A 10,602-nucleotide genomic window follows, 5' to 3' on the forward strand; every position below is an offset into this window, starting at 1 on the left:
GTACATTCCCAGTGACAAAGGCTCGTGTGCACACATTTTTTTGCAGTATGTCTCAGGGCTAGAGGAGTGGGAGAGAAAAATCTCTCTGAAATTTGTCAGACAAAATCTCAAGCTGGGAGCAAACCCTTATTGTTTCAAATGGCCCAAGTACTGGTTTTCTTAAGTGCAGAACTACCAAGGTTTTGCTATTTTTATTCACACTGCATGTTCATCTTCAGGGTTTCTCCACTCAACACAAAAGCAACTGTTCTTCTTCGATAGAAATTAAAATGTTGCCAGGGTTGAAAAATAGTCTACCATGCCCAAGCTCAAACAGGGCTATTATTTTCCTTTTGTTTTCTACTCCTTGTGATGTAGTAATGCTGAGCAGGTTAATAACATGCAAATCCTGGCACAATGGAGCTGTTTGGAGGTACCATGTCAAGGGGCCATGTAATAATTGCTCCGGGCTACACAGACACCTGGAGCGTCATCTCGGCGACGATGGATCCTTCCCATCATTTCCACCATAATGGTTCCACACCATAAATTGGCACGATCCATCAGAAAAGCTCTGATGCATTAAACCATTGCCCTAATTTGAGTAAATACAGGCTGCTGCCATTGCCTCCAAGGATCTCATTTTCAGCATGTGCTGTGATGATACCAAGAATCATACGCATTTTCTCTCCCCCTGTCTTTTGTTTCTTAATGAATAGCCCCAGCCTGAGACCTGGAGAGGCAGAATGCTTTTGCACAGCTACGGGCAGCAGAGCCATGGAGGAAGCAAGCTCTTCCTATAGCATGTTTGAGCCCAAAGCTGGCAGGACTTGTGACTCGGGGTAGTACAGTTTCAACACCCATTCAGCTCCGTGGATGAGACTGGCCAGCAAAACCCCTCGCCTCATGCTGGCAGCCTCAGTCTGCTAGGACCCTGATTACATCAAGGGCTCTTTCATTTGCGCAAGGTGGTAGACAGCATTTCATCGTGTTCTCAGCATGTTTTTGTCCCATACATCGGACTGCTCAGCTCAGGGATTTCTCCTGGCTGTTGTTTCCCAGTTCAAGCCAGCTGAAGATTTCTGCGGTGCAACTCCAGACACCAGAGATGGAGCAAAGTCTGAACGCCGTGCTTGCTCAGTTGCTGCAATGCACAGCAGCCAAGGCGAAGAGCGAGCAGATGATGCCCTGGTGGTCACTAGAGAGGCAATGGCAAAGACAGGATGGAATCCCAAATTTCTGGGTGCTTTCTCTTAATCTCGGATTTCTGTTGGGCAATATGTTCACATGAATGCATTAACTTGGGATATTCCCAGGGCTTTAAATTAAAAATGAACCGGATCTTCGTTTTTTTAGCTGGCTTCCAGTGTTGTAAAGATCTTCACTTCTCTGCATTGTTAATGAAAGTAGTTTTGTTTCCCCGAGTGTTTTTTTGTGTAAGGACATCTCCTAAACTGTAAGAAATTAAAGCACATTTCTGTGAACCTAAGGGAATGAGCTCCCTCCTTCGTGAGAAAGTTACACCTCAGGCGCTTCCCTGCTGTCCATTATAAACATCCTCATGCACGCAAGTCCTACTGTGCTCACGCACAGGATATGCAGCATACAAAGCGTGCAGCAACGGTGTGTCTCCAGAAATACATAGCTAGTTATTTATGTCCTGAACTGTATGCAAAAACTAGCCTGAATGGATGTGACGTGACTCGGCTAGGTCGTCAGTGTCCCAGGCTCATGCCTAGTGTGACTGGGGACAGCCCTGCCACCAGAAGTGAACTTTGGCTCAGGAAGTTGCTCCACGGTACATCTGGACCAGCTGCCTGTCGGAGAGAGAAACGGCGGCAAGCTTTTAGCCAGAGGCTGGCACGCGTGAGCCCTGCTGCCCTGCTAGCCCACATGCTCAGCTTGCTGGAATCCCACGAAAATCTGCCAGCCATTACGCCTTCCAGGATCAGGAAGCAAAATTACGGTTCTTTGTGTTATCTTGCTGCACTTTTATTGGTTGATTCTGTATTTGCCTTTCTGAGCCTTTAGGCTCCATTTCACATTGTTGTCTCTTGCTGTTCTTTCTATGGTTTCCTTCAAGGCTCCCTCTGGAAAGAAGAAGGGCACAACCATCGGAGTGGTTAAACCAGAACATTTCTTTGGCATCACGTTGCCTCATCTCATTTTCCCAGGTTTCCCTCCTCTTGTAGCAAGCTCAGGTCCTCAGATAGCCCTTTATGTTGCTTATGTACCCAGTATGTACATTTTAATCTGGGCTTATGTACCTGCTCCCAGCTGCAGCTCAGGCAGGTCATCATCTCTCCCTGCGCTCCCCCACCTGCGTGTCTCAGGCGAGCGCTCCCTCTCCAGCCTCCGACCGAATGAGGCATGGCAAACTGAGCAGTGTGTTACGATCGTTGTGATTCTGTGACATTGTTTGGTGGCCTTGCTCCACCTGGCATGGGTGCCAGAGGGCTCCACCTAGCATTTTAGGTACGGTGGGTGTTGGTCCTGTACCCCACGGTCGTGCCCAAGTGGTCCCCGTGACCCCTCGCCAGTATGATGAATGTCCCAGGCAGATGAAGGGACTTTCCCAAGACCTTGCACTGGACACGGCAGCCTGGGACATCCCTCATCTCAGAGCCTCTTCCACAGTCCTGCGAACCATGGTTTCCCCCAGCGTGCTTGAAAATTGCAGAGCTCTAGGGAATGGGCAGATTATATATAGGGCAGATTTCCTGGAAGCCGGAAATTGATGTTTTTATTTAGACTTTTAGCAGAATTACCATGGCAAATGAGAATCTAATGGACTACCTTGCAGGGAAATACATGTGTGAATTTTTCCTGAGCAAAACCCCTGTCCAAGCTAGGGCAGTTTTCCTCAGTTTCCCTTTGCTGCTCACACTGAGTATCTTCCACTACAGCGTGTTGTTCAGGGCAGCGTCCCAAGCACCCATACAGAAACTGCTGGTGCCCTGAACACGGTATTTTAGAAATCCCATCTCAATAGGGTTGCGGGACACGATGCTTAAAATATCTGTGGTGGCTGGAATGAAGTCTCCTGACACTGGCCAGCCCAGGGGAGGCGAGCCGGTGTCAGCAGCGGGAAGGATGCCCTGAGAATTGCTCCGGCGCAGGGAGGGAGCCTGGGAACTCTCTGCCTGGCCACATTGGCACTGTGCAAGTCAACCCGGGAAAGAGCTGCTCTGAAGTTTAATGAAGACAACAATTGGGCTTCTGTGGTGATCAGTGGACATCAGCAGCAAGGCAGAAGCAGGTCTCATGCCTGAACGTCAAATCATTTTTCTAAGGTGATAGAAGAAGCACCCAGGCTTGGCCACGGTGTTGGTCTCCAAGCCAGTATGGTGCTATACAGCACCCCGATGGAGGACCAGTCACGTGGCAACCTGAATTTATTCTGTGCCTATTTCTCCCTATCATCCTCCAGTGATTTTCTCTCCCCTTTAGTATGAAACTTCTAGGAAAGCAAAGTTTGCCTGATTCAAGTTGGATATGAAGTGTTTCAGAGCCCTCGCTAGCAGCTCGTTGTTCTGATTTGCTTGTTGCAAATGAGCTTAATGGAAACATAAAAGGGAGGTCAGAGCAAAAAAAAAAGAAAAACTGTAAAAAGTAATGAAAAAAATTAATCAGGCCCACATAATTTAAAGACAATATTGTTATTTAATTCCACTGTTCTTTTTTGGAGTCTGATAACATAGATGTTGTTATTTTTAAAAGGAAGTAATACGACAACCCATTTAATTTCCTCCTAAACAAGACAATCTGGCTTACCAAATATAGCCTGACAAAGAAAAATAGAAATTCCCTGATCAAAGATCCAAGAGTGCAGTGCTCCACCTTAAATCCCTCCCACCTATTAGGCCCCCCTTTAGACAAGACAGAGAAACAAATTTCTCACACATCAATGATGCCTCCATAATCAATTTCAAATAGCCCCTTGCATAGGGATGCAAATCTTAGCTTTCTCTTAATAAAGCATTTTAGAAGATGGATGTACTGATCTGATATTATTAAACGAAAAGTGGTCTCTTTTTAATCTAGAGATGCAGGGGCGTTAGTAACAGAGTGAATCAAAGGCCTGGTCTCTTTCTCTTCCTAATTATCAATAGTGTTTTATAATCTTATTAATATTGATACACAGTATACTGAAGATCTGTTAACGTATAATGTATGTGGAGGATAATTAACGAGATCCGAGTCAGATCAATCGCCTATTTGACAGCAAACGGTGTGTGGCTTATAAATTATACATATGCTAGGTATGGCTAGAAATGTTTAAAGTTTCAGTCCAATCCTTCCAGTACAGCACTGGGAAAACTGATGAACTTAAAGGCACAGTCCCTTGCCTGTTAGGTTTATACTGTACACTCAGAGGAATAACTCTTATTTAAAAATCAAAGAGTTCCATTAACTGCCAAGATCTCAAAGCAGCACAGAAAACACACCTTCTCCTTGTGAAGTGCAGCTAAACAAAAGGCAAAATCTTGTAAGAAAAAGGATGATTAATAAAAGTGAGGTAATTTTCCTTTTGATTTCTGAGAGGAGGTAGCATGCAGGATGTTCCAAATGACAGAAATGATCCCACATCTTCACACTGGCCTTTAACAAGGTTAGACTTGCTAGTGCAGTAAATACAATTAATAATCCCAATTAATATTGCATGTTTTGGTAGGTTTGAGAGCATGAAAGCTTTCCACAGATTACTCTTCACTCCCCAAAGCAGACGTGGTGTGATGAGACGAAGGGATGGAAATGTGGAAATAAAACTTTCCTTTTTTGTTGTTGCAGAGCTCCTGATAAGCATGGGGCTGAGATGAAAGGAGATGTCAGGTTTAACAAAAATAACATATTATTATTATTAATAATTTACCTCAGGGGTATGACCCAGTGCAATAATGACTGCTCGAGGCTGTGAAACTTCATCAATGTTGTGAAAATGGCTCAGACTTGCTCAGCTTTTCCACAGTAGACCTTGGGGCAAATTCAGCCATGGTGTGAGGAGATGCAATTCCCAAGGTGGAGAGACTGCATCAGTCCCTTGTGTTTCACATAGGAAGGCTTGAATCAGATTAACTAGCTAGAAATTCAGCTTCCTCTGGAATCAAACTTCTACTGATACCAGTGGGAGTTTTGCTTGAGGGAAAATATAGGCAGTGCCACGCCAGATCATGCCTGAGATAGGATATACTTCGTCCAGTGCCCTCTCTGACAGGAATCTGCACCCAGTGCTGGGGAGAAAGACATAAGCTGGGGCTGCACTCAGCCGTGGTGTGGATAAATTCCCTCCATAGCACGTCCCAGACTATGCCCATCACGGGACAACGCAGGAAGGACAGAGTTAGTGGCTGCAGTCGTCTTGGTTGCTCTCAACAACACACACCTGCCTCCCAGGAAACTTTTCAATAGGTATCTTTGGGTCAGAATCCAGCAAGATCCTGTTTCACCTTACTTCTAAAAGCAAATGGTTTGCAAGGACAGACTTGGGGGTTTTTTTTGTTTTCCTTTCCTTTTTTTTTCCATGAACAACTATATAATCTGTATGCTTGTATAAATACCCCTATTTTTTTGGAGCAAGCCAAGTGCTCTTAGTGGCACCCATGACAACATGACAGGCACCAAACTTGTCCCTAAACACAGGCTTTTTTGAAGCTAGAGATTCAAATCCACCCAACTTACCCCTGGAAACCCAATGATCCTCAACAGCATTACCGGAAAACCGGTTTGCACAAGCTGACAGTAAATGGAGGAAAATTGTTCTGGGCTTTGCCAGGTGAAGTGTTAAATACAGGAGCTGTCACAGGGAAGGGCAGGAAAGGCTTGCTACATTACAAAGGCCATTACTTAATGGCCATGCCACCCCTTGAGCCAAGGTTTAAAGTAAATTATTTGAATTATAATATTATGCCCTTTCCCCTGAGAGGTTCATAGGGCTACGCTAGCATGAATGAGTGAATGCTCATAGCCTCCAGATGAGGCAGCCAGGGCATGCGGGAACTCCGGCTGGACTGCTCAAAATGGCCGTAACTTCAGAAAAAAGGACCCCAAGCTGAAAGCAGCAACAGTTTTGATACAAGTGAATTCCTCGTGGTCTCTCAAGATGAGTCAGTAGCTAAATCAGGTAAAACTGCTCTGGTCTCCTGACTCCCCAGCACTGTGTTTGAACCATTAGACTCACGCTTCTTTTTGTCCATTAGTGGCTTCATTTCTGTTTCATAGCATTAATTCAGGTTATGCTGCTTGCAGTGCTCCATATAAATGAGTTTAAGACCACACAAGTTCACAGGAATTGGTGTGGTCAGGAAATGCTATTCTCTCTCACTCACACCTTCCCATAAAGGATCCAATGGAAGATTTTGAATTGTGTTTTGCCCCCTGATCAAGTTACTGAGGTGGTCACTGCCTGGACAGAGTCTGGGCTTACCTGTCCCCTCAGCCTGCTTCCCTGTCATGCTCTCCAAGTTGCCTTCATTCGCATTTTACACTTAACCTTTTTCGTTCCATTTTCTTGACACAGTTTAGCCTTGGTTAACTATACTGAAATAACATGTCAAAAAATATTCTTAACTGTAGGTCAAAACTGCTTCTCCAGTTAAGCGCTCTAATCATGCGTCTTTCTTTGCTGAATCTTTCTCAATGGAAAGTCGAGATCTGAAGTCTCCTCTTCATCTCTCTTTTCCCCCAGACAAGGATATCCATCCACGAGTGCTGTGGCCATATTGCATTATCCTCCACGATCTCCAAGTGAAAAGAAAAAATAATAATGAGCTAATTTTTCAAACCCAGACCCTTAAAGGAAAGATCAAAGTATCCCATTTGGATATTCACTGGCTAATGCCAGTCCAGGAACCAGTCTTTAAACACCATTCTGTAACACAAAATACAATGAATTAATGTTAAAGATGATAGCAGGAAAATTGAGGTATAAATCAGCTACAGGAAGGAACAAATTAACAGTAGGAAGGAAACAGCAGGTTCAGATAGCAGGGAGCTGCGCTGGTTTGCAATGCCTGGAATGAAGATATCCCCCTCCTCCCCAAAGCAGTCTCCAGCATGCCCATGGGTTAGGCTGGTCTCATACTGAAAGGCTGTGAGATATTTATGGCCCAGCCAGCATCAGCCTGAGGCAATGCAAACGGAGCTATTGCATTGTATTTTGGAAAGCTAATTTCACAACACTGAGTTTTTTCATGCAAAATTGAGGATGCATATGCATTTTATAGTGCTTTTGGCTGAGCGCTGGAGCAGGGATGCCTGGGTGCCACAGCTTAGCAAGGAAAGCTAAGCCCTGAGCTGGGACCACCCTTCCCACAGACCTGTCCCCACCAGCCTGGGAAAGCAGCCCCATGACTGAGAGACTTGGTAGGTCAAAATTGGAGGTGATGGGGGCAGACTCTGCTCCTCACCCCCAAGGGCAAGATTTGGAGCAGCAGCCAGCAGCCAGTCTCCCTGCCTGGGCTGGGAGCTGCTTGGGAAGCTCTGAGCATCCCAAACTCTGGAGAAGAGGAGGCTTAGGGGAGACCTCATCACTCTCTACAATTACCTGAAAGGGGGTTGCAGAGAGGTGGGTGTTGGTCTCTTCTCCCAAGTGACCAGAGATAGGACAAGAGGAAACCGCCTCAAGTTGCACCAGGAGAGGTTCAGGCTGGGTATTAGGAAAAAATTCTTTATGGAGAGAGTGGTGAAACACTGGAATAAGCTGCCCAGGGAGGTGGTGGAGTCACCATCACTGGAGGTGTTCAAGGAACGTGTGGACGTGGCATTGCAGGACACAGTTTAGTGGGCATGGTGGTGTTGGGTTGATGGTTGGACTTGATGATCTTACAGGTCTTTTCCAACCTTAATGATTATGTGATTCTGTGAACTTGAAGCCATCAGCTGTCCAGGACAAGCTTTTAGGGCCAAAGAGCTCAGCTGAGCAGTGCTTTTTCTTCTCTGTCCCACTCCTCCCACTCTCCCGTACATTCCTCTTTTGTCTGCTCTAAATTGCAGTTTAATGCTCATTACCAAGTCAGTGAGTGTTAATGAGCAAGGAAAAGGAGGACTTTGAGGCAGAGAGGGGAGGCAAGGGCAGCAAGGAGATGGCACCACCACACCACCTCCAAGAAGCAGGTGCTGGAGGCCAAGCCTCAATGTGTTGTGTCCCACAGCTTCCTTGCAAACATTGCCTTTTCCTACAGGCTCCTCTCTCTCTCCGTGTAGCCCCCAAAAACACAAGGGCAAACAGAGAGGAGAAAGTGTGGAGACTGGAGTGGCTAGGTGTGAGGGGAGGCGGTGCGGGGGCTGTAGCCATGTCAAAGCCCCCACCCTGCCAGAGGCAGACTCATAACCCGTGAAGCATGGCTGCCTGTAAGGATGCTCCTTCCTCAGCTAAACCACACTGAAATGTCTCCCTGTCTCATGGCCTGTTGAGGTTTTGTCAGAGCATGTCAAAGCACCGACGTGACAGGGTCTGCATCCCACCTCTAGGTACCCCAATTTATATTCCAGTACCTTTCTCAGCGGTTTGTGGTAACATGCCAGATTTTACACCCAAGCAGCTGAGGCGCTGGCATATTTCCCTGTCTGCCAACTGTTGTGAATGGAGGTAGGAATGGTGAAGCCTTCATCAGCCAACGCTACGCCAGCGAGAGCAGGGTGCACCAGGCCCCTGAGGCGACCGTACCCGCTTTCACTTCATCAGTTTGTCTAGATCAAACTTGTGCAACTTCCTGGTGCATATAAATCCTCAGGGATTTTGATTTAAATCTTTTAAGGTTGAAACGTTTTCCCCTCCCTAAAGAAACACTGTTTTACAATGAGATAAGTTTAATGGGGAGTCCATAAAGCAGCGTTAAGCAGCTTGGCAAGATCCAAGGGTAAAAACAGACAGATAGTAAATGGTTTGCATATTGCATAATTTCCTGGAGTCCTTGGACAGAGTGTCTTTACATCTTCTTGGGTTCAAGCATGGTGCTTACAATTTTATCAAAAGTCAGAATATGTTTTTAAGTAGCTCTGCCTATCCTGGAGCACTGACATTTGAACAGAGAAGAAATGATTTTCAGAGAAGAAGTGCACGTCCTGGCTGCAGTCTGGAGACTGACCCATCATCTCACGGTGTTTCATGCCCCACACTCTGCATGGACTTTGGAGAGAACTACAGACACTGGCCTCCTTCACACAGAGACACTTTATAATCAACCTGGACTGCTCTAGCAAATACTAGCAGAGTGTATTAAAGATCCATGCCTTTCCCCCAGCTAGTGCAGTTAACTAAGAAGCTTTGCTTATTGAGTAAAGCTGGAATTTTACAAAAAGCTCATTTCCCAAGTAGGCAGCAAAGGAAGAGAGCAGAAATTTTAAAGGCCTCAGCACCCTGGGTGCTCACTGAAAACTAAGTCCTTTTGAGAATCTGACTGTTAAGGTGTCACCATGGGAGTCAGCAGAAGCATTGAGCACTTGAGAAAAACAGACCTGAGTTTCATTGCCTGCAGGTATACTTACCTAGAGTTTCTTTCTTAGGATAAGACTTCAAGAGAAAGTGGCTCTAACATAGCGGCTTGCTGCTCTCTCCTTTCTTCCCCCTCCTTTCTCACTCTTCAGTCAGGCAGTTCTGCTCACTCAACCACTGGAAAACTATTCACATTTTTTTGCCACTTGAGTTTTCTACCCTGTGGTGGGCTGTTTCAAAGCAGCACTGAGCCTGATACAAGGGACATGGTGCACAGGAAGGAGAGGTGGTGTCAGGAAAACCCTCTAAGGTCGGCTCAGCCATCCACTGAAAGTCCACGGTCCACCACCACACTGTCTGATCCCACTGAAACATCACGAACCAGTACTGCTGCTGAGACGAATGGCCATGGTGGCTCTGGTAGCAGCTGGACTGCTCTGAAAAGATGGCATAGATTATGGGTGCTTAAAATCTTTTGAAAAGCTAGCACTAGGAGAGAAAGAAGGAAGGTGTCAAGTCAAGTTGGCCTAATTCCCCTTTAAAATTATATTGTAGCCACTTATGTACAATACAGACACTATTTTGTTTCCCTTTTTTAGGTAGCTGTGGACTTGAGGGCAGATCAATTGTTTTCTGTCTTTAAATTCACACAGAACCAAAAGAATGATTTTTCCATTCACTTTCTAGATGCCTTATTTTAGCATAAGATGCAAATACCCCACAGTGGCTTCATGCTAACTAAGCAAAAGCAATTCCTCTCTTACTAACAAGACCACCAAATTAGAAGTTGAGTCCTCTTTTTCTATCCTTTTACCACTCTTTTAATCCTCCTCCCCATCTTTTCCAATCCTTGATGGAAACAGATGAGCTTTAAGCATGCCCCAGAGGTCACTGTAGATGTATGTTTGTACATACACATTCACTGGAACCTTTGCACTTCGCTAATCCACGCAGGTCATGATGAGCATACAAACCCCAGCCACCTCGCCCCTCAGCAAAGATTTACTAGTCTATGCAGAGTGAAGACACTATTGTTAAGACTACACTGACCTCTTGAAAGGTATTATAGAATATTCACTCATCTCCTGTGAAGTATTATCATAAATAAACGGAGGCACATAAATGAATGAAGTACATTTCATGTCATAATACCTAAATTCATTTGCTTCACAAATTGCAGGACTCACTGT

This window comes from Gavia stellata, chromosome 9 (genome assembly GCF_030936135.1).
Source record: "Gavia stellata isolate bGavSte3 chromosome 9, bGavSte3.hap2, whole genome shotgun sequence".
NCBI classification, from domain to species: domain Eukaryota; kingdom Metazoa; phylum Chordata; class Aves; order Gaviiformes; family Gaviidae; genus Gavia; species Gavia stellata.